The sequence below is a fragment of the Marmota flaviventris genome, unplaced genomic scaffold (genome assembly GCF_047511675.1).
Source record: "Marmota flaviventris isolate mMarFla1 unplaced genomic scaffold, mMarFla1.hap1 Scaffold_1276, whole genome shotgun sequence".
Taxonomy (NCBI): Eukaryota; Metazoa; Chordata; class Mammalia; order Rodentia; family Sciuridae; genus Marmota; species Marmota flaviventris.
In genome coordinates this window covers 13920-36657 of record NW_027287874.1, presented here as the reverse complement: position 1 = coordinate 36657, position 22738 = coordinate 13920, and the positions used below count along the sequence as shown (strand labels likewise).

Sequence of the window (22738 nt, the reverse complement as noted above, 5' to 3'; positions counted from 1 at the left end):
ACCAGGCGGAAATGCAGTCCGACTGGGCAATGGCCAGCCGCCGGCCACACACGTCCCCTGAGCGTGCCTGGCGAGTGGAGCCACGCACAGGGAGGGCAGGAGGGAGGAACACACTCAGGGACTCAGGGAAAACCGGGCAGAGGGTGGCCGGGGGCAGCGGCCCGCTGGCTCCCAGTCAGTCAGTCGCCCGGCCAGGCTCAGAAGTGCGCCGCTGGGGTCGTGCCTCGCCCTGAGTTTCGGGCCCACTCTGCAAAGCCACCGCAGTCACCCCCTTCGGACCCAATGCCAAGGTCGGAGGGCTCTGCGCCTTGTTGGTACCAGTCAACGACCAGCACGTGCACAGCACCGCCCTGAGGAAGGGCATAGACCCCTCTGTCCAGTGTCCAGGAAAGGACCGCCTGTGGAAGAAGCACCCTGATTCAAACCCCTGTGGGAGCTTAGTCGGCGGCCTCACCAGACGGAAAGCCCCCTCCCCTGCAAGCATTGCAGGGGGGAGAGGGGGGAGGGAGGGGAGCGGTGGTTGCGTTGCGGGGACACGCGCCCACCGGGTCGTCAGGCCCTGCGTCTTGTCCTGTCCTCTGCAGGTGGACCGGTGACCGCGACCAAGGGGCCTCTGCTTCCCTGTCCCCACCGGCCCGGCTTCAACTCCTCTTGGCACCTGGTCCTCCATGGCAACCCCCTGGCCCCGAACCGCTTGCCTGCTCTGAAGGCTGCTTCCTCCTCTTTCAGGAGCGCCTGCCCACTTTTGCCATCTGCTCTCTTGCTTGGCTCTCAGCGCAGACTCCTAAGACCCTGTGGCCTCCTCGGCCTCTCTCAGCCTCTGCTGAGCACACACCCTGAAGTCCTGCGCGTACTTCAAGGGTGATGTGTGAATCCACCCTTACATCCATAGGAAGTTAAATGGGAGATGAGAGAACCTGTGACTGCCCAGTCTCCAGGCTACCATGGACCTGGTGACTTGCAGCCCAGAGTGAGTTGGCTGGGGTTGGGTGGGGGGTAGAGGGGTGAGTGTGTGTCTCTGTGTGTGTGTGTGTGTGTGTGAGAGAGAGAGAGAGAGAGAGAGAGAGAGAGAGAGAGAGAGACAGAGACAGAGAGAGGAGAGTCAAGGCCAGAGAGGGATTGAGTGGGAGATGGAGACAGGGATGCCTCCTCACAGGCCAAGAGAGGCACAAGAGAGAAGGAGAGATGGATGAACAGGGACCCACAGAGACATCTGCTGCTCCGATGAGAGTGAAAGGGAGAGACAGGCAGAGAGAGAGATAGACTCAGGGGGACCCTCACGGAGGAAGGCGGTGGGGAAGGAGGTAGAGACACAGGAGGGACCTTGCGGAGGTGGTGCAAAGAGAGAAGGACCCAGGCAGAGACGCTCGATGGACTCTCCCACTCCCAGGATCTGGGTGTCAAGGTTCTGCTTGTGTGGCAGGAACGGGTAAGGGAGCGGGCCCCGCGGGTGGGCCCCGTGTTCTGGGGAAGGCGGGTGTCGCCCCCCCACACCCCATCCTCCAGGCCGAGGTGTGTGGGGGTCGGTCTGGGTGCACAGGGAGGGTCGGGGACTGGACCTGGCTCGGCTCAGCGGGGTCTCATGGAGTGAGTGTCCTAGCGTCCCTGGGGAGAGCCAGGCCTGTGGGCCTTGTTGCAGGCACTGGGCGCTGGTCGTCGGGAGGCCAGCCGCAGGCCTGAAGGGACAGCGACCGGCAGCCCAGGGCTGCGCCTGCGCCCTGGCCCGAGGGCCCGGGGGTCACGGCCTGTCTCTCGGGGCCACGCAAGTTAAAAGTGTGTGTGGGAAGGGGGCGCAAAAGCCTACAGCACCCGGTATTCCCAGGCGGTCTCCCATCCAAGTACTAACCAGGCCCGACCCTGCTTAGCTTCCGAGATCAGACGAGATCAGGCGCGTTCAGGGTGGTATGGCCGTAGACGGGGAGGGCCGCCCGGGGGCGCCTCAAGAGCCTGCTCCGGGTTCCACCCTTCAGTCCAGGGGACGGGAGGGGGGTGGAGGGGGGAAATCGGAGGGGGTGGTCGCAGGGGGCCTCCCTCGCCCGCCCCACAACAGCGCAGCCCAGCCCAACTCAACTCAAGGCTGGGGGCTCTCACGCTCCGCTCCGACCTGACTCCACCGGGCAGCGGCCCAGGGGTCCTGGGAGACTGGGACTGGCTGAGTCCCGCCTCCAACACCGCCGCTCTCCACCTGGCTCCACTTACCGCGAGCCCCACCAAGCGCCCGCAGGGATCGCACCGCCCCGCCCCGGCCTGGCGTGGCCTGGCGTGGCCTGGCCTCCTCCGCCGCTCCTCGCCAAGGCCCAGGCCTCCCGCGACCCCAACCCCCCCACGGACCCCCGGCCCCCCACCGCCACGCCCACCCCGCCTTTCGCCAGGCGGAGAAGCCCAGAAGCCCTGGCCGTTTCAGTGTCCCGCGCGCGCGAACCTAGCCTAGCCTAGCCCGGAGCCCAGAGAGCCAGGGGCGGAGAGGCAGGCGGGCACCCCCCTCGGACACCCCAGGGACCCTGACACAGGCCCTGCGCCCCAGGCGGAAATGCAGTCCGACTGGGCAATGGCCAGCCGCCGGCCACACACGTCCCCTGAGCGTGCCTGGCGAGTGGAGCCACGCACAGGGAGGGCAGGAGGGAGGAACACACTCAGGGGCTCAGGGAAAACCGGGCAGAGGGTGGCCGGGGGCAGCGGCCCGCTGGCTCCCAGTCAGTCAGTCGCCCGGCCAGGCTCAGAAGTGCGCCGCTGGGGTCGTGCCTCGCCCTGAGTTTCGGGCCCACTCTGCAAAGCCACCGCAGTCACCCCCTTCGGACCCAATGCCAAGGTCGGAGGGCTCTGCGCCTTGTTGGTACCAGTCAACGACCAGCACGTGCACAGCACCGCCCTGAGGAAGGGCATAGACCCCTCTGTCCAGTGTCCAGGAAAGGACCGCCTGTGGAAGAAGCACCCTGATTCAAACCCCTGTGGGAGCTTAGTCGGCGGCCTCACCAGACGGAAAGCCCCCTCCCCTGCAAGCATTGCAGGGGTGAGAGGGGGGAGGGAGGGGAGCGGTGGTTGCGTTGCGGGGACACGCGCCCACCGGGTCGTCAGGCCCTGCGTCTTGTCCTGTCCTCTGCAGGTGGACCGGTGACCGCGACCAAGGGGCCTCTGCTTCCCTGTCCCCACCGGCCGGGCTTCAACTCCTCTTGGCACCTGGTCCTCCATGGCAACCCCCTGGCCCCGAACCGCTTGCCTGCTCTGAAGGCTGCTTCCTCCTCTTTCAGGAGCGCCTGCCCACTTTTGCCATCTGCTCTCTTGCTTGGCTCTCAGCGCAGACTCCTAAGACCCTGTGGCCTCCTCGGCCCTCTCTCAGCCTCTGCTGAGCACACACCCTGAAGTCCTGCGCGTACTTCAAGGGTGATGTGTGAATCCACTCTTACATCCATAGGAAGTTAAATGGGAGATGAGAGAACCTGTGACTGCCCAGTCTCCAGGCTACCATGGACCTGGTGACTTGCAGCCCAGAGTGAGTTGGCTGGGGTTGGGTGGGGGGTAGAGGGGTGAGTGTGTGTCTCTGTGTGTGTGTGTGTGTGTGTGTGAGAGAGAGAGAGAGAGAGAGAGAGAGAGAGAGAGAGAGACAGAGACAGAGAGAGGAGAGTCAAGGCCAGAGAGGGATTGAGTGGGAGATGGAGACAGGGATGCCTCCTCACAGGCCAAGAGAGGCACAAGAGAGAAGGAGAGATGGATGAACAGGGACCCACAGAGACATCTGCTGCTCCGATGAGAGTGAAAGGGAGAGACAGGCAGAGAGAGAGATAGACTCAGGGGGACCCTCACGGAGGAAGGCGGTGGGGAAGGAGGTAGAGACACAGGAGGGACCTTGCGGAGGTGGTGCAAAGAGAGAAGGACCCAGGCAGAGACGCTCGATGGACTCTCCCACTCCCAGGATCTGGGTGTCAAGGTTCTGCTTGTGTGGCAGGAACGGGTGAGGGAGCGGGCCCCGCGGGTGGGCCCCGTGTTCTGGGGAAGGCGGGTGTCGCCCCCCCACACCCCATCCTCCAGGCCGAGGTGTGTGGGGGTCGGTCTGGGTGCACAGGGAGGGTCGGGGACTGGACCTGGCTCGGCTCAGCGGGGTCTCATGGAGTGAGTGTCCTAGCGTCCCTGGGGAGAGCCAGGCCTGTGGGCCTTGTTGCAGGCGCTGGGCGCTGGTCGTCGGGAGGCCAGCCGCAGGCCTGAAGGGACAGCGACCGGCAGCCCAGGGCTGCGCCTGCGCCCTGGCCCGAGGGCCCGGGGGTCACGGCCTGTCTCTCGGGGCCACGCAAGTTAAAAGTGTGTGTGGGAAGGGGGCGCAAAAGCCTACAGTACCCGGTATTCCCAGGCGGAATCCCATCCAAGTACTAACCAGGCCCGACCCTGCTTAGCTTCCGAGATCAGGCGCGTTCAGGGTGGTATGGCCGTAGACGGGGAGGGCCGCCCGGGGGCGCCTCAAGAGCCTGCTCCGGGTTCCACCCTTCAGTCCAGGGGACGGGAGGGGGGTGGAGGGGGGAAATCGGAGGGGGTGGTCGCAGGGGGCCTCCCTCGCCCGCCCCACAACAGCGCAGCCCAGCCCAACTCAACTCAAGGCTGGGGGCTCTCACGCTCCGCTCCGACCTGACTCCACCGGGCAGCGGCCCAGGGGTCCTGGGAGACTGGGACTGGCTGAGTCCCGCCTCCAACACCGCCGCTCTCCACCTGGCTCCACTTACCGCGAGCCCCACCAAGCGCCCGCAGGGATCGCACCGCCCCGCCCCGGCCTGGCGTGGCCTGGCGTGGCCTGGCCTCCTCCGCCGCTCCTCGCCAAGGCCCAGGCCTCCCGCGACCCCAACCCCCCCACGGACCCCCGGCCCCCCACCGCCACGCCCACCCCGCCTTTCGCCAGGCGGAGAAGCCCAGAAGCCCTGGCCGTTTCAGTGTCCCGCGCGCGCGAACCTAGCCTAGCCTAGCCCGGAGCCCAGAGAGCCAGGGGCGGAGAGGCAGGCGGGCACCCCCCTCGGACACCCCAGGGACCCTGACACAGGCCCAGCGCCCCAGGCGGAAATGCAGTCCGACTGGGCAATGGCCAGCCGCCGGCCACACACGTCCCCTGAGCGTGCCTGGCGAGTGGAGCCACGCACAGGGAGGGCAGGAGGGAGGAACACACTCAGGGACTCAGGGAAAACCGGGCAGAGGGTGGCCGGGGGCAGCGGCCCGCTGGCTCCCAGTCAGTCAGTCGCCCGGCCAGGCTCAGAAGTGCGCCGCTGGGGTCGTGCCTCGCCCTGAGTTTCGGGCCCACTCTGCAAAGCCACCGCAGTCACCCCCTTCGGACCCAATGCCAAGGTCGGAGGGCTCTGCGCCTTGTTGGTACCAGTCAACGACCAGCACGTGCACAGCACCGCCCTGAGGAAGGGCATAGACCCCTCTGTCCAGTGTCCAGGAAAGGACCGCCTGTGGAAGAAGCACCCTGATTCAAACCCCTGTGGGAGCTTAGTCGGCGGCCTCACCAGACGGAAAGCCCCCTCCCCTGCAAGCATTGCACGGGGGAGAGGGGGGAGGGAGGGGAGCGGTGGTTGCGTTGCGGGGACACACGCCCACCGAGTCGTCAGGCCCTGCGTCTTGTCCTGTCCTCTGCAGGTGGACCGGTGACCGCGACCAAGGGGCCTCTGCTTCCCTGTCCCCACCGGCCGGGCTTCAACTCCTCTTGGCACCTGGTCCTCCATGGCAACCCCCTGGCCCCGAACCGCTTGCCTGCTCTGAAGGCTGCTTCCTCCTCTTTCAGGAGCGCCTGCCCTCTTTTGCCATCTGCTCTCTTGCTTGGCTCTCAGCGCAGACTCCTAAGACCCTGTGGCCTCCTCGGCCCTCTCTCAGCCTCTGCTGAGCACACACCCTGAAGTCCTGCGCGCACTTCAAGGGTGATGTGTGAATCCACTCTTACATCCATGGGAACTTAGATGGGAGATGAGAGAACCTGTGACTGCCCAGTCTCCAGGCTACCATGGACCTGGTGACTTGCAGCCCAGAGTGAGTTGGCTGGGGTTGGGTGGGGGGTAGAGGGGTGAGTGTGTGTCTCTGTGTGTGTGTGTGTGTGTGTGTGTGTGAGAGAGAGAGAGAGAGAGAGAGAGAGAGAGAGAGAGAGAGAGAGGAGAGTCAAGGCCAGAGAGGGATTGAGTGGGAGATGGAGACAGGGATGCCTCCTCACAGGCCAAGAGAGGCACAAGAGAGAAGGAGAGATGGATGAACAGGGACCCACAGAGACATCTGCTGCTCCGATGAGAGTGAAAGGGAGAGACAGGCAGAGAGAGAGATAGACTCAGGGGGACCCTCACGGAGGAAGGCGGTGGGGAAGGAGGTAGAGACACAGGAGGGACCTTGCGGAGGTGGTGCAAAGAGAGAAGGACCCAGGCAGAGACGCTCGATGGACTCTCCCACTCCCAGGATCTGGGTGTCAAGGTTCTGCTTGTGTGGCAGGAACGGGTGAGGGAGCGGGCCCCGCGGGTGGGCCCCGTGTTCTGGGGAAGGCGGGTGTCGCCCCCCCACACACCCCATCCTCCAGGCCGAGGGGTGGGGGGGTCGGTCTGGGTGCACATGGAGGGTCGTGGCCTGGACCTGGCTCGGCTCAGCGGGGTCTCATGGAGTGAGTGTCCTAGCGTCCCTGGGGAGAGCCAGGCCTGTGGGCCTTGTTGCAGGCGCTGGGCGCTGGTCGTCGGGAGGCCAGCCGCAGGCCTGAAGGGACAGCGACCGGCAGCCCAGGGCTGCGCCTGCGCCCTGGCCCGAGGGCCCGGGGGTCACGGCCTGTCTCTCGGGGCCACGCAAGTTAAAAGTGTGTGTGGGAAGGGGGCGCAAAAGCCTACAGCACCCGGTATTCCCAGGCGGTCTCCCATCCAAGTACTAACCAGGCCCGACCCTGCTTAGCTTCCGAGATCAGACGAGATCGGGCGCGTTCAGGGTGGTATGGCCGTAGACGGGGAGGGCCGCCCGGGGGCGCCTCAAGAGCCTGCTCCGGGTTCCACCCTTCAGTCCAGGGGACGGGAGGGGGGTGGAGGGGGGAAATCGGAGGGGGTGGTCGCAGGGGGCCTCCCTCGCCCGCCCCACAACAGCGCAGCCCAGCCCAACTCAACTCAAGGCTGGGGGCTCTCACGCTCCGCTCCGACCTGACTCCACCGGGCAGCGGCCCAGGGGTCCTGGGAGACTGGGACTGGCTGAGTCCCGCCTCCAACACCGCCGCTCTCCACCTGGCTCCACTTACCGCGAGCCCCACCAAGCTCCCGCAGGGATCGCACCGCCCCGCCCCGGCCTGGCGTGGCCTGGCGTGGCCTGGCCTCCTCCGCCGCTCCTCGCCAAGGCCCAGGCCTCCCGCGACCCCAACCCCCCCACGGACCCCCGGCCCCCCACCGCCACGCCCACCCCGCCTTTCGCCAGGCGGAGAAGCCCAGAAGCCCTGGCCGTTTCAGTGTCCCGCGCGCGCGAACCTAGCCTAGCCTAGCCCGGAGCCCAGAGAGCCAGGGGCGGAGAGGCAGGCGGGCACCCCCCTCGGACACCCCAGGGACCCTGACACAGGCCCAGCGCCCCAGGCGGAAATGCAGTCCGACTGGGCAATGGCCAGCCGCCGGCCACACACGTCCCCTGAGCGTGCCTGGCGAGTGGAGCCACGCACAGGGAGGGCAGGAGGGAGGAACACACTCAGGGACTCAGGGAAAACCGGGCAGAGGGTGGCCGGGGGCAGCGGCCCGCTGGCTCCCAGTCAGTCAGTCGCCCGGCCAGGCTCAGAAGTGCGCCGCTGGGGTCGTGCCTCGCCCTGAGTTTCGGGCCCACTCTGCAAAGCCACCGCAGTCACCCCCTTCGGACCCAATGCCAAGGTCGGAGGGCTCTGCGCCTTGTTGGTACCAGTCAACGACCAGCACGTGCACAGCACCGCCCTGAGGAAGGGCATAGACCCCTCTGTCCAGTGTCCAGGAAAGGACCGCCTGTGGAAGAAGCACCCTGATTCAAACCCCTGTGGGAGCTTAGTCGGCGGCCTCACCAGACGGAAAGCCCCCTCCCCTGCAAGCATTGCACGGGGGAGAGGGGGGAGGGAGGGGAGCGGTGGTTGCGTTGCGGGGACACGCGCCCACCGGGTCGTCAGGCCCTGCGTCTTGTCCTGTCCTCTGCAGGTGGACCGGTGACCGCGACCAAGGGGCCTCTGCTTCCCTGTCCCCACCGGCCAGGCTTCAACTCCTCTTGGCACCTGGTCCTCCATGGCAACCCCCTGGCCCCGAACCGCTTGCCTGCTCTGAAGGCTGCTTCCTCCTCTTTCAGGAGCGCCTGCCCTCTTTTGCCATCTGCTCTCTTGCTTGGCTCTCAGCGCAGACTCCTAAGACCCTGTGGCCTCCTCGGCCCTCTCTCAGCCTCTGCTGAGCACACACCCTGAAGTCCTGCGCGCACTTCAAGGGTGATGTGTGAATCCACTCTTACATCCATGGGAAGTTAGATGGGAGATGAGAGAACCTGTGACTGCCCAGTCTCCAGGCTACCATGGACCTGGTGACTTGCAGCCCAGAGTGAGTTGGCTGGGGTTGGGTGGGGGGTAGAGGGGTGAGTGTGTGTCTCTGTGTGTGTGTGTGTGTGTGTGTGTGTGTGTGTGTGTGAGAGAGAGAGAGAGAGAGAGAGAGAGAGAGAGAGAGAGAGAGAGTCAAGGCCAGAGAGGGATTGAGTGGGAGATGGAGACAGGGATGCCTCCTCACAGGCCAAGAGAGGCACAAGAGAGAAGGAGAGATGGATGAACAGGGACCCACAGAGACATCTGCTGCTCCGATGAGAGTGAAAGGGAGAGACAGGCAGAGAGAGAGAGATTGACTCAGGGGGACCCTCACGGAGGAAGGCGGTGGGGAAGGAGGTAGAGACACAGGAGGGACCTTGCGGAGGTGGTGCAAAGAGAAAGGACCCAGGCAGAGACGCTCGATGGACTCTCCCACTCCCAGGATCTGGGTGTCAAGGTTCTGCTTGTGTGGCAGGAACGGGTGAGGGAGCGGGCCCCGCGGGTGGGCCCCGTGTTCTGGGGAAGGCGGGTGTCGCCCCCCCACACACCCCATCCTCCAGGCCGAGGGGTGGGGGGGTCGGTCTGGGTGCACATGGAGGGTCGTGGCCTGGACCTGGCTCGGCTCAGCGGGGTCTCATGGAGTGAGTGTCCTAGCGTCCCTGGGGAGAGCCAGGCCTGTGGGCCTTGTTGCAGGCGCTGGGCGCTGGTCGTCGGGAGGCCAGCCGCAGGCCTGAAGGGACAGCGACCGGCAGCCCAGGGCTGCGCCTGCGCCCTGGCCCGAGGGCCCGGGGGTCACGGCCTGTCTCTCGGGGCCACGCAGGTTAAAAGTGTGTGTGGGAAGGGGGCGCAAAAGCCCACAGGACCCGGTATTCCCAGGCGGTCTCCCATCCAAGTACTAACCAGGCCCGACCCTGCTTAGCTTCCGAGATCAGACGAGATCGGGCGCGTTCAGGGTGGTATGGCCGTAGACGGGGAGGGCCGCCCGGGGGCGCCTCAAGAGCCTGCTCCGGGTTCCACCCTTCAGTCCAGGGGACGGGAGGGGGGTGGAGGGGGGAAATCGGAGGGGGTGGTCGCAGGGGGCCTCCCTCGCCCGCCCCACAACAGCGCAGCCCAGCCCAACTCAACTCAAGGCTGGGGGCTCTCACGCTCCGCTCCGACCTGACTCCACCGGGCAGCGGCCCAGGGGTCCTGGGAGACTGGGACTGGCTGAGTCCCGCCTCCAACACCGCCGCTCTCCACCTGGCTCCACTTACCGCGAGCCCCACCAAGCGCCCGCAGGGATCGCACCGCCCCGCCCCGGCCTGGCGTGGCCTGGCGTGGCCTGGCCTCCTCCGCCGCTCCTCGCCAAGGCCCAGGCCTCCCGCGACCCCAACCCCCCCACGGACCCCCGGCCCCCCACCGCCACGCCCACCCCGCCTTTCGCCAGGCGGAGAAGCCCAGAAGCCCTGGCCGTTTCAGTGTCCCGCGCGCGCGAACCTAGCCTAGCCTAGCCCGGAGCCCAGAGAGCCAGGGGCGGAGAGGCAGGCGGGCACCCCCCTCGGACACCCCAGGGACCCTGACACAGGCCCTGCGCCCCAGGCGGAAATGCAGTCCGACTGGGCAATGGCCAGCCGCCGGCCACACACGTCCCCTGAGCGTGCCTGGCGAGTGGAGCCACGCACAGGGAGGGCAGGAGGGAGGAACACACTCAGGGACTCAGGGAAAACCGGGCAGAGGGTGGCCGGGGGCAGCGGCCCGCTGGCTCCCAGTCAGTCAGTCGCCCGGCCAGGCTCAGAAGTGCGCCGCTGGGGTCGTGCCTCGCCCTGAGTTTCGGGCCCACTCTGCAAAGCCACCGCAGTCACCCCCTTCGGACCCAATGCCAAGGTCGGAGGGCTCTGCGCCTTGTTGGTACCAGTCAACGACCAGCACGTGCACAGCACCGCCCTGAGGAAGGGCATAGACCCCTCTGTCCAGTGTCCAGGAAAGGACCGCCTGTGGAAGAAGCACCCTGATTCAAACCCCTGTGGGAGCTTAGTCGGCGGCCTCACCAGACGGAAAGCCCCCTCCCCTGCAAGCATTGCACGGGGGAGAGGGGGGAGGGAGGGGAGCGGTGGTTGCGTTGCGGGGACACGCGCCCACCGGGTCGTCAGGCCCTGCGTCTTGTCCTGTCCTCTGCAGGTGGACCGGTGACCGCGACCAAGGGGCCTCTGCTTCCCTGTCCCCACCGGCCAGGCTTCAACTCCTCTTGGCACCTGGTCCTCCATGGCAACCCCCTGGCCCCGAACCGCTTGCCTGCTCTGAAGGCTGCTTCCTCCTCTTTCAGGAGCGCCTGCCCTCTTTTGCCATCTGCTCTCTTGCTTGGCTCTCAGCGCAGACTCCTAAGACCCTGTGGCCTCCTCGGCCCTCTCTCAGCCTCTGCTGAGCACACACCCTGAAGTCCTGCGCGCACTTCAAGGGTGATGTGTGAATCCACTCTTACATCCATGGGAAGTTAGATGGGAGATGAGACAACCTGTGACTGCCCAGTCTCCAGGCTACCATGGACCTGGTGACTTGCAGCCCAGAGTGAGTTGGCTGGGGTTGGGTGGGGGGTAGAGGGGTGAGTGTGTGTCTCTGTGTGTGTGTGTGTGTGTGAGAGAGAGAGAGAGAGAGAGAGAGAGAGAGAGAGAGAGGAGAGTCAAGGCCAGAGAGGGATTGAGTGGGAGATGGAGACAGGGATGCCTCCTCACAGGCCAAGAGAGGCACAAGAGAGAAGGAGAGATGGATGAACAGGGACCCACAGAGACATCTGCTGCTCCGATGAGAGTGAAAGGGAGAGACAGGCAGAGAGAGAGATTGACTCAGGGGGACCCTCACGGAGGAAGGCGGTGGGGAAGGAGGTAGAGACACAGGAGGGACCTTGCGGAGGTGGTGCAAAGAGAAAGGACCCAGGCAGAGACGCTCGATGGACTCTCCCACTCCCAGGATCTGGGTGTCAAGGTTCTGCTTGTGTGGCAGGAACGGGTGAGGGAGCGGGCCCCGCGGGTGGGCCCCGTGTTCTGGGGAAGGCGGGTGTCGCCCCCCCACACACCCCATCCTCCAGGCCGAGGGGTGGGGGGGTCGGTCTGGGTGCACATGGAGGGTCGTGGCCTGGACCTGGCTCGGCTCAGCGGGGTCTCATGGAGTGAGTGTCCTAGCGTCCCTGGGGAGAGCCAGGCCTGTGGGCCTTGTTGCAGGCGCTGGGCGCTGGTCGTCGGGAGGCCAGCCGCAGGCCTGAAGGGACAGCGACCGGCAGCCCAGGGCTGCGCCTGCGCCCTGGCCCGAGGGCCCGGGGGTCACGGCCTGTCTCTCGGGGCCACGCAAGTTAAAAGTGTGTGTGGGAAGGGGGCGCAAAAGCCTACAGCACCCGGTATTCCCAGGCGGTCTCCCATCCAAGTACTAACCAGGCCCGACCCTGCTTAGCTTCCGAGATCAGACGAGATCGGGCGCGTTCAGGGTGGTATGGCCGTAGACGGGGAGGGCCGCCCGGGGGCGCCTCAAGAGCCTGCTCCGGGTTCCACCCTTCAGTCCAGGGGACGGGAGGGGGGTGGAGGGGGGAAATCGGAGGGGGTGGTCGCAGGGGGCCTCCCTCGCCCGCCCCACAACAGCGCAGCCCAGCCCAACTCAACTCAAGGCTGGGGGCTCTCACGCTCCGCTCCGACCTGACTCCACCGGGCAGCGGCCCAGGGGTCCTGGGAGACTGGGACTGGCTGAGTCCCGCCTCCAACACCGCCGCTCTCCACCTGGCTCCACTTACCGCGAGCCCCACCAAGCGCCCGCAGGGATCGCACCGCCCCGCCCCGGCCTGGCGTGGCCTGGCGTGGCCTGGCCTCCTCCGCCGCTCCTCGCCAAGGCCCAGGCCTCCCGCGACCCCAACCCCCCCACGGACCCCCGGCCCCCCACCGCCACGCCCACCCCGCCTTTCGCCAGGCGGAGAAGCCCAGAAGCCCTGGCCGTTTCAGTGTCCCGCGCGCGCGAACCTAGCCTAGCCTAGCCCGGAGCCCAGAGAGCCAGGGGCGGAGAGGCAGGCGGGCACCCCCCTCGGACACCCCAGGGACCCTGACACAGGCCCTGCGCCCCAGGCGGAAATGCAGTCCGACTGGGCAATGGCCAGCCGCCGGCCACACACGTCCCCTGAGCGTGCCTGGCGAGTGGAGCCACGCACAGGGAGGGCAGGAGGGAGGAACACACTCAGGGACTCAGGGAAAACCGGGCAGAGGGTGGCCGGGGGCAGCGGCCCGCTGGCTCCCAGTCAGTCAGTCGCCCGGCCAGGCTCAGAAGTGCGCCGCTGGGGTCGTGCCTCGCCCTGAGTTTCGGGCCCACTCTGCAAAGCCACCGCAGTCACCCCCTTCGGACCCAATGCCAAGGTCGGAGGGCTCTGCGCCTTGTTGGTACCAGTCAACGACCAGCACGTGCACAGCACCGCCCTGAGGAAGGGCATAGACCCCTCTGTCCAGTGTCCAGGAAAGGACCGCCTGTGGAAGAAGCACCCTGATTCAAACCCCTGTGGGAGCTTAGTCGGCGGCCTCACCAGACGGAAAGCCCCCTCCCCTGCAAGCATTGCACGGGGGAGAGGGGGGAGGGAGGGGAGCGGTGGTTGCGTTGCGGGGACACGCGCCCACCGGGTCGTCAGGCCCTGCGTCTTGTCCTGTCCTCTGCAGGTGGACCGGTGACCGCGACCAAGGGGCCTCTGCTTCCCTGTCCCCACCGGCCAGGCTTCAACTCCTCTTGGCACCTGGTCCTCCATGGCAACCCCCTGGCCCCGAACCGCTTGCCTGCTCTGAAGGCTGCTTCCTCCTCTTTCAGGAGCGCCTGCCCTCTTTTGCCATCTGCTCTCTTGCTTGGCTCTCAGCGCAGACTCCTAAGACCCTGTGGCCTCCTCGGCCCTCTCTCAGCCTCTGCTGAGCACACACCCTGAAGTCCTGCGCGCACTTCAAGGGTGATGTGTGAATCCACTCTTACATCCATGGGAAGTTAGATGGGAGATGAGAGAACCTGTGACTGCCCAGTCTCCAGGCTACCATGGACCTGGTGACTTGCAGCCCAGAGTGAGTTGGCTGGGGTTGGGTGGGGGGTAGAGGGGTGAGTGTGTGTCTCTGTGTGTGTGTGTGTGTGTGTGTGTGTGTGTGAGAGAGAGAGAGAGAGAGAGAGAGAGAGAGAGAGAGGAGAGTCAAGGCCAGAGAGGGATTGAGTGGGAGATGGAGACAGGGATGCCTCCTCACAGGCCAAGAGAGGCACAAGAGAGAAGGAGAGATGGATGAACAGGGACCCACAGAGACATCTGCTGCTCCGATGAGAGTGAAAGGGAGAGACAGGCAGAGAGAGAGATTGACTCAGGGGGACCCTCACGGAGGAAGGCGGTGGGGAAGGAGGTAGAGACACAGGAGGGACCTTGCGGAGGTGGTGCAAAGAGAAAGGACCCAGGCAGAGACGCTCGATGGACTCTCCCACTCCCAGGATCTGGGTGTCAAGGTTCTGCTTGTGTGGCAGGAACGGGTGAGGGAGCGGGCCCCGCGGGTGGGCCCCGTGTTCTGGGGAAGGCGGGTGTCGCCCCCCCACACACCCCATCCTCCAGGCCGAGGGGTGGGGGGGTCGGTCTGGGTGCACATGGAGGGTCGTGGCCTGGACCTGGCTCGGCTCAGCGGGGTCTCATGGAGTGAGTGTCCTAGCGTCCCTGGGGAGAGCCAGGCCTGTGGGCCTTGTTGCAGGCGCTGGGCGCTGGTCGTCGGGAGGCCAGCCGCAGGCCTGAAGGGACAGCGACCGGCAGCCCAGGGCTGCGCCTGCGCCCTGGCCCGAGGGCCCGGGGGTCACGGCCTGTCTCTCGGGGCCACGCAGGTTAAAAGTGTGTGTGGGAAGGGGGCGCAAAAGCCTACAGCACCCGGTATTCCCAGGCGGTCTCCCATCCAAGTACTAACCAGGCCCGACCCTGCTTAGCTTCCGAGATCAGACGAGATCGGGCGCGTTCAGGGTGGTATGGCCGTAGACGGGGAGGGCCGCCCGGGGGCGCCTCAAGAGCCTGCTCCGGGTTCCACCCTTCAGTCCAGGGGACGGGAGGGGGGTGGAGGGGGGAAATCGGAGGGGGTGGTCGCAGGGGGCCTCCCTCGCCCGCCCCACAACAGCGCAGCCCAGCCCAACTCAACTCAAGGCTGGGGGCTCTCACGCTCCGCTCCGACCTGACTCCACCGGGCAGCGGCCCAGGGGTCCTGGGAGACTGGGACTGGCTGAGTCCCGCCTCCAACACCGCCGCTCTCCACCTGGCTCCACTTACCGCGAGCCCCACCAAGCGCCCGCAGGGATCGCACCGCCCCGCCCCGGCCTGGCGTGGCCTGGCGTGGCCTGGCCTCCTCCGCCGCTCCTCGCCAAGGCCCAGGCCTCCCGCGACCCCAACCCCCCCACGGACCCCCGGCCCCCCACCGCCACGCCCACCCCCCAGGCGGAGAAGCCCAGAAGCCCTGGCCGTTTCAGTGTCCCGCGCGCGCGAACCTAGCCTAGCCTAGCCCGGAGCCCAGAGAGCCAGGGGCGGAGAGGCAGGCGGGCACCCCCCTCGGACACCCCAGGGACCCTGACACAGGCCCTGCGCCCCAGGCGGAAATGCAGTCCGACTGGGCAATGGCCAGCCGCCGGCCACACACGTCCCCTGAGCGTGCCTGGCGAGTGGAGCCACGCACAGGGAGGGCAGGGAGGGAGGAACACACTCAGGGACTCAGGGAAAACCGGGCAGAGGGTGGCCGGGGGCAGCGGCCCGCTGGCTCCCAGTCAGTCAGTCGCCCGGCCAGGCTCAGAAGTGCGCCGCTGGGGTCGTGCCTCGCCCTGAGTTTCGGGCCCACTCTGCAAAGCCACCGCAGTCACCCCCTTCGGACCCAATGCCAAGGTCGGAGGGCTCTGCGCCTTGTTGGTACCAGTCAACGACCAGCACGTGCACAGCACCGCCCTGAGGAAGGGCATAGACCCCTCTGTCCAGTGTCCAGGAAAGGGACCGCCTGTGGAAGAAGCACCCTGATTCAAACCCCTGTGGGAGCTTAGTCGGCGGCCTCACCAGACGGAAAGCCCCCTCCCCTGCAAGCATTGCACGGGGGAGAGGGGGGAGGGAGGGGAGCGGTGGTTGCGTTGCGGGGACACGCGCCCACCGGGTCGTCAGGCCCTGCGTCTTGTCCTGTCCTCTGCAGGTGGACCCGGTGACCGCGACCAAGGGGCCTCTGCTTCCCTGTCCCCACCGGCCAGGCTTCAACTCCTCTTGGCACCTGGTCCTCCATGGCAACCCCCTGGCCCCGAACCGCTTGCCTGCTCTGAAGGCTGCTTCCTCCTCTTCAGGAGCGCCTGCCCTCTTTGCCATCTGCTCTCTTGCTTGGCTCTCAGCTGCAGACTCCTAAGACCCTGTGGCCTCCTCGGCCCTCTCTCAGCCTCTGCTGAGCACACACCCTGAAGTCCTGCGCGCACTTCAAGGGTGATGTGTGATCCACTCTTACATCCATGGGAAGTTAGATGGGAGATGAGAGAACCTGTGACTGCCCAGTCTCCAGGCTACCATGGACCCTGGTGACTTGCAGCCCAGAGTGAGTTGGCTGGGGTTGGGTGGGGGGTAGAGGGGTGAGTGTGTGTCTCTGTGTGTGTGTGTGTGTGTGTGTGTGTGTGTGAGAGAGAGAGAGAGAGAGAGAGAGAGAGAGAGAGAGAGAGTCAAGGCCAGAGAGGGATTGAGTGGGAGATGGAGACAGGGATGCCTCCTCACAGGCCAAGAGAGGCACAAGAGAGAAGGAGAGATGGATGAACAGGGACCCACAGAGACATCTGCTGCTCCGATGAGAGTGAAAGGGAGAGACAGGCAGAGAGAGAGATTGACTCAGGGGACCCTCACGGAGGAAGGCGGTGGGGAAGGAGGTAGAGACACAGGAGGGACCTTGCGGAGGTGGTGCAAAGAGAAAGGACCCAGGCAGAGACGCTCGATGGACTCTCCCACTCCCAGGATCTGGGTGTCAAGGTTCTGCTTGTGTGGCAGGAACGGGTGAGGGAGCGGGCCCCGCGGGTGGGCCCCGTGTTCTGGGGAAGGCGGGTGTCGCCCCCCCACACACCCCATCCTCCAGGCCGAGGGGTGGGGGGGTCGGTCTGGGTGCACATGGAGGGTCGTGGCCTGGACCTGGCTCGGCTCAGCGGGGTCTCATGGAGTGAGTGTCCTAGCGTCCCTGGGGAGAGCCAGGCCTGTGGGCCTTGTTGCAGGCGCTGGGCGCTGGTCGTCGGGAGGCCAGCCGCAGGCCTGAAGGGGACAGCGACCGGCAGCCCAGGGCTGCGCCTGCGCCCTGGCCCGAGGGCCCGGGGGTCACGGCCTGTCTCTCGGGGCCACGCAGGTTAAAAGTGTGTGTGGGAAGGGGGCGCAAAAGCCTACAGCACCCGGTATTCCCAGGCGGTCTCCCATCCAAGTACTAACCAGGCCCGACCCTGCTTAGCTTCCGAGATCAGACGAGATCGGGCGCGTTCAGGGTGGTATGGCCGTAGACGGGGAGGGCCGCCCGGGGGCGCCTCAAGAGCCTGCTCCGGGTTCCACCCTTCAGTCCCAGGGGACGGGAGGGGGGTGGAGGGGGGAAATCGGAGGGGGTGGTCGCAGGGGGCCTCCCTCGCCCGCCCCACAACAGCGCAGCCCAGCCCAACTCAACTCAAGGCTGGGGGCTCTCACGCTCCGCTCCGACCTGACTCCACCGGGCAGCGGCCCAGGGGTCCTGGAGACTGGGACTGGCTGAGTCCCGCCTCCAACACCGCCGCTCTCCACCTGGCTCCACTTACCGCGAGCCCCACCAAGCGCCCGCAGGGATCGCACCGCCCCGCCCCGGCCTGGCGTGGCCTGGCGTGGCCTGGCCTCCTCCGCCGCTCCTCGCCAAGGCCCAGGCCTCCCGCGACCCCAACCCCCCCACGGACCCCCGGCCCCCCACCGCCACGGCCCACCCCGCCTTTCGCCAGGCGGAGAAGCCCAGAAGCCCTGGCCCTTTCAGTGTCCCGCGCGCGCGAACCTAGCCTAGCCTAGCCCGGAGCCCAGAGAGCCAGGGGCGGAGAGGCAGGCGGGCACCCCCTCGGACACCCCAGGGACCCTGACACAGGCCTGCGCCCCAGGCGGAAATGCAGTCCGACTGGGCAATGGCCAGCCGCCGGCCACACACGTCCCCTGAGCGTGCCTGGCGAGTGGAGCCACGCACAGGGAGGGCAGGAGGGAGAACACACTCAGGGACTCAGGGAAAACCGGGCAGAGGGTGGCCGGGGGCAGCGGCCGGCTGGCTCCCAGTCAGTCAGTCGCCCGGCCAGGCTCAGAAGTGCGCCGCTGGGGTCGTGCCTCGCCCTGAGTTTCGGGCCCACTCTGCAAAGCCACCGCAGTCACCCCCTTCGGACCCAATGCCAAGGTCGGAGGGCTCTGCGCCTTGTTGGTACCAGTCAACGACCCAGCACGTGCACAGCACCGCCCTGAGGAAGGGCATAGACCCCTCTGTCCTGTGTCCAGGAAAGGACCGCCTGTGGAAGAAGCACCCTGATTCAAACCCCTGTGGGGAGCTTAGTCGGCGGCCTCACCAGACGGAAAGCCCCCTCCCCTGCAAGCATTGCACGGGGGAGAGGGGGGAGGGAGGGGAGCTGTGGTTGCGTTGCGGGGACACGCGCCCACCGGGTCGTCAGGCCCTGCGTCTTGTCCTGTCCTCTGCAGGTGGACCGGTGACCGCGACCAAGGGCCTCTGCTTCCCCTGTCCCCACCGGCCAGGCTTCAACTCCTCTTGGCACCTGGTCCTCCATGGCAACCCCCTGGCCCCGAACCGCTTGCCTGCTCTGAAGGCTGCTTCCTCCTCTTTCAGGAGCGCCTGCCCTCTTTTGCCATCTGCCTCTCTTGCTTGGCTCTCAGCGCAGACTCCTAAGACCCTGTGGCCTCCTCGGCCCTCTCTCAGCCTCTGCTGAGCACACACCCTGAAGTCCTGCGCGCACTTCAAGGGTGATGTTGTGAATCCACTCTTACATCCATGGGAAGTTAGATGGGAGATGAGAGAACCTGTGACTGCCCAGTCTCCAGGCTACCATGGACCTGGTGACTTGCAGCCCAGAGTGAGTTGGCTGGGGTTGGGTGGGGGGTAGAGGGGTGAGTGTGTGTCTCTGTGTGTTTGTGTGTGTGTGTGAGAGAGAGAGAGAGAGAGAGAGAGAGAGAGAGAGGAGAGTCAAGGCCAGAGAGGGATTGAGTGGGAGATGGAGACAGGGATGCCTCCTCACAGGCCAAGAGAGGCACAAGAGAGAAGGAGAGATGGATGAACAGGGACCCACAGAGACATCTGCTGCTCCGATGAGAGTGAAAGGGAGAGACAGGCAGAGAGAGAGATTGACTCAGGGGGACCTCACGGAGGAAGGCGGTGGGGAAGGAGGTAGAGACACAGGAGGGACCTTGCGGAGGTGGTGCAAAGAGAAAGGACCCAGGCAGAGACGCTCGATGGACTCTCCCACTCCCAGGATCTGGGTGTCAAGGTTCTGCTTGTGTGGCAGGAACGGGTGAGGGAGCGGGCCCCGCGGGTGGGCCCCGTGTTCTGGGGAAGGCGGGTGTCGCCCCCCCACACACCCCATCCTCCAGGCCGAGGGGTGGGGGGTCGGTCTGGGTGCACATGGAGGGTCATGGCCTGGACCTGGCTCGGCTCAGCGGGTCTCATGGAGTGAGTGTCCTAGCGTCCCTGGGAGAGCCAGGCCTGTGGGCCTTGTTGCAGGCGCTGGGCGCTGGTCGTCGGGAGGCCAGCCGCAGGCCTGAAGGGACAGCGACCGGCAGCCCAGGGCTGCGCCTGCGCCCTGGCCCCGAGGGCCCGGGGGTCACGGCCTGTCTCTCGGGGCCACGCAGGTTAAAAGTGTGTGTGGGAAGGGGGCGCAAAAGCCTACAGCACCCGGTATTCCCAGGCGGTCTCCCATCCAAGTACTAACCAGGCCCGACCCTGCTTAGCTTCCGAGATCAGACGAGATCGGGCGCGTTCAGGGTGGTATGGCCGTAGACGGGGAGGCCGCCCGGGGGCGCCTCAAGAGCCTGCTCCGGGTTCCACCCTTCAGTCCAGGGGACGGGAGGGGGGTGGAGGGGGGAAATCGGAGGGGGTGGTCGCAGGGGCCTCCCTCGCCCTCGCCCGCCCCACAACAGCGCAGCCCAGCCCAACTCAACTCAAGGCTGGGGGCTCTCACGCTCCGCTCCGACCTGACTCCACCGGGCAGCGGCCCAGGGGTCCTGGGAGACTGGGACTGGCTGAGTCCCGCCTCCAACACCGCCGCTCTCCACCTGGCTCCACTTACCGCGAGCCCCACCAAGCGCCCGCAGGGATCGCACCGCCCCGCCCCGGCCTGGCGTGGCCTGGCGTGGCCTGGCCTCATCCGCCGCTCCTCGCCAAGGCCCAGGCCTCCCGCGACCCCAACCCCCCCACGGACCCCCGGCCCCCCACCGCCACGCCCACCCCGCCTTTCGCCAGGCGGAGAAGCCCAGAAGCCCTGGCCGTTTCAGTGTCCCGCGCGCGCGAACCTAGCCTAGCCTAGCCCGGAGCCCAGAGAGCCAGGGGCGGAGAGGCAGGCGGGCACCCCCCTCGGACACCCCAGGGACCCTGACAGAGGCCCAGCGCCCCAGGCGGAAATGCAGTCCGACTGGGCAATGGCCAGCCGCCGGCCACACACGTCCCCTGAGCGTGCCTGGCGAGTGGAGCCACGCACAGGGAGGGCAGGAGGGAGGAACACACTCAGGGACTCAGGGAAAACCGGGCAGAGGGTGGCCGGGGGCAGCGGCCCGCTGGCTCCCAGTCAGTCAGTCGCCCGGCCAGGCTCAGAAGTGCGCCGCTGGGGTCGTGCCTCGCCCTGAGTTTCGGGCCCACTCTGCAAAGCCACCGCAGTCACCCCCTTCGGACCCAATGCCAAGGTCGGAGGGCTCTGCGCCTTGTTGGTACCAGTCAACGACCAGCACGTGCACAGCACCGCCCTGAGGAAGGGCATAGACCCCTCTGTCCAGTGTCCAGGAAAGGACCGCCTGTGGAAGAAGCACCCTGATTCAAACCCCTGTGGGAGCTTAGTCGGCGGCCTCACCAGACGGAAAGCCCCCTCCCCTGCAAGCATTGCACGGGGGAGAGGGGGGAGGGAGGGGAGCGGTGGTTGCGTTGCGGGGACACGCGCCCACCGGGTCGTCAGGCCCTGCGTCTTGTCCTGTCCTCTGCAGGTGGACCGGTGACCGCGACCAAGGGGCCTCTGCTTCCCTGTCCCCACCGGCCAGGCTTCAACTCCTCTTGGCACCTGGTCCTCCATGGCAACCCCCTGGCCCCGAACCGCTTGCCTGCTCTGAAGGCTGCTTCCTCCTCTTTCAGGAGCGCCTGCCCTCTTTTGCCATCTGCTCTCTTGCTTGGCTCTCAGCGCAGACTCCTAAGACCCTGTGGCCTCCTCGGCCCTCTCTCAGCCTCTGCTGAGCACACACCCTGAAGTCCTGCGCGCACTTCAAGGGTGATGTGTGAATCCACTCTTACATCCATGGGAAGTTAGATGGGAGATGAGAGAACCTGTGACTGCCCAGTCTCCAGGCTACCATGGACCTGGTGACTTGCAGCCCAGAGTGAGTTGGCTGGGGTTGGGTGGGGGGTAGAGGGGTGAGTGTGTGTCTCTGTGTGTGTGTGTGTGTGTGTGTGTGTGTGAGAGAGAGAGAGAGAGAGAGAGAGAGAGAGAGAGAGAGGAGAGTCAAGGCCAGAGAGGGATTGAGTGGGAGATGGAGACAGGGATGCCTCTCACAGGCCAAGAGAGGCACAAGAGAGAAGGAGAGATGGATGAACAGGGACCCACAGAGACATCTGCTGCTCCGATGAGAGTGAAAGGGAGAGACAGGCAGAGAGAGAGATTGACTCAGGGGGACCCTCACGGAGGAAGGCGGTGGGGAAGGAGGTAGAGACACAGGAGGGACCTTGCGGAGGTGGTGCAAAGAGAAAGGACCCAGGCAGAGACGCTCGATGGACTCTCCCACTCCCAGGATCTGGGTGTCAAGGTTCTGCTTGTGTGGCAGGAACGGGTGAGGGAGCGGGCCCCGCGGGTGGGCCCCGTGTTCTGGGGAAGGCGGGTGTCGCCCCCCCACACACCCCATCCTCCAGGCCGAGGGGTGGGGGGGTCGGTCTGGGTGCACATGGAGGGTCATGGCCTGGACCTGGCTCGGCTCAGCGGGGTCTCATGGAGTGAGTGTCCTAGCGTCCCTGGGGAGAGCCAGGCCTGTGGGCCTTGTTGCAGGCGCTGGGCGCTGGTCGTCGGGAGGCCAGCCGCAGGCCTGAAGGGACAGCGACCGGCAGCCCAGGGCTGCGCCTGCGCCCTGGCCCGAGGGCCCGGGGGTCACGGCCTGTCTCTCGGGGCCACGCAGGTTAAAAGTGTGTGTGGGAAGGGGGCGCAAAAGCCTACAGCACCCGGTATTCCCAGGCGGTCTCCCATCCAAGTACTAACCAGGCCCGACCCTGCTTAGCTTCCGAGATCAGACGAGATCGGGCGCGTTCAGGGTGGTATGGCCGTAGACGGGGAGGGCCGCCCGGGGGCGCCTCAAGAGCCTGCTCCGGGTTCCACCCTTCAGTCCAGGGGACGGGAGGGGGGTGGAGGGGGGAAATCGGAGGGGGTGGTCGCAGGGGGCCTCCCTCGCCCGCCCCACAACAGCGCAGCCCAGCCCAACTCAACTCAAGGCTGGGGGCTCTCACGCTCCGCTCCGACCTGACTCCACCGGGCAGCGGCCCAGGGGTCCTGGGAGACTGGGACTGGCTGAGTCCCGCCTCCAACACCGCCGCTCTCCACCTGGCTCCACTTACCGCGAGCCCCACCAAGCGCCCGCAGGGATCGCACCGCCCCGCCCCGGCCTGGCGTGGCCTGGCGTGGCCTGGCCTCCTCCGCCGCTCCTCGCCAAGGCCCAGGCCTCCCGCGACCCCAACCCCCCCACGGACCCCCGGCCCCCCACCGCCACGCCCACCCCGCCTTTCGCCAGGCGGAGAAGCCCAGAAGCCCTGGCCGTTTCAGTGTCCCGCGCGCGCGAACCTAGCCTAGCCTAGCCCGGAGCCCAGAGAGCCAGGGGCGGAGAGGCAGGCGGGCACCCCCCTCGGACACCCCAGGGACCCTGACAGAGGCCCAGCGCCCCAGGCGGAAATGCAGTCCGACTGGGCAATGGCCAGCCGCCGGCCACACACGTCCCCTGAGCGTGCCTGGCGAGTGGAGCCACGCACAGGGAGGGCAGGAGGGAGGAACACACTCAGGGACTCAGGGAAAACCGGGCAGAGG

General features: G+C 66.6%; 8 non-coding genes and 1 pseudogene across 8 annotated transcripts; all 9 read right to left on the bottom strand.

Moving 5' to 3' along the window:
• Positions 1-1797: 1797 nt before the first annotated feature.
• Positions 1798-1916, bottom strand: LOC139703762 (5S ribosomal RNA). Its single transcript, XR_011705849.1, has one exon. It is a non-coding gene; the product is annotated as a 5S ribosomal RNA (ribosomal RNA).
• A 2401-nt stretch (positions 1917-4317) lies between these two features.
• On the bottom strand, positions 4318-4426 carry LOC139703768 (5S ribosomal RNA; annotated as a pseudogene).
• Positions 4427-6823: 2397 nt separating this feature from the next.
• On the bottom strand, positions 6824-6942 carry LOC139703757 (5S ribosomal RNA). Its single transcript, XR_011705844.1, has one exon. It is a non-coding gene; the product is annotated as a 5S ribosomal RNA (ribosomal RNA).
• Positions 6943-9345: 2403 nt separating this feature from the next.
• Positions 9346-9464, bottom strand: LOC139703767 (5S ribosomal RNA). Its single transcript, XR_011705854.1, has one exon. It is a non-coding gene; the product is annotated as a 5S ribosomal RNA (ribosomal RNA).
• Positions 9465-11846: 2382 nt separating this feature from the next.
• LOC139703756 (5S ribosomal RNA) lies at positions 11847-11965 on the bottom strand. The gene has a single exon (XR_011705843.1). It is a non-coding gene; the product is annotated as a 5S ribosomal RNA (ribosomal RNA).
• Positions 11966-14357: 2392 nt separating this feature from the next.
• LOC139703771 (5S ribosomal RNA) lies at positions 14358-14476 on the bottom strand. Its single transcript, XR_011705857.1, has one exon. It is a non-coding gene; the product is annotated as a 5S ribosomal RNA (ribosomal RNA).
• A 2385-nt stretch (positions 14477-16861) lies between these two features.
• LOC139703770 (5S ribosomal RNA) lies at positions 16862-16980 on the bottom strand. The gene has a single exon (XR_011705856.1). It is a non-coding gene; the product is annotated as a 5S ribosomal RNA (ribosomal RNA).
• Positions 16981-19359: 2379 nt separating this feature from the next.
• LOC139703769 (5S ribosomal RNA) lies at positions 19360-19478 on the bottom strand. Its single transcript, XR_011705855.1, has one exon. It is a non-coding gene; the product is annotated as a 5S ribosomal RNA (ribosomal RNA).
• Positions 19479-21873: 2395 nt separating this feature from the next.
• LOC139703766 (5S ribosomal RNA) lies at positions 21874-21992 on the bottom strand. Its single transcript, XR_011705853.1, has one exon. It is a non-coding gene; the product is annotated as a 5S ribosomal RNA (ribosomal RNA).
• Between the last annotated feature and the right edge of the window lie 746 nt (positions 21993-22738).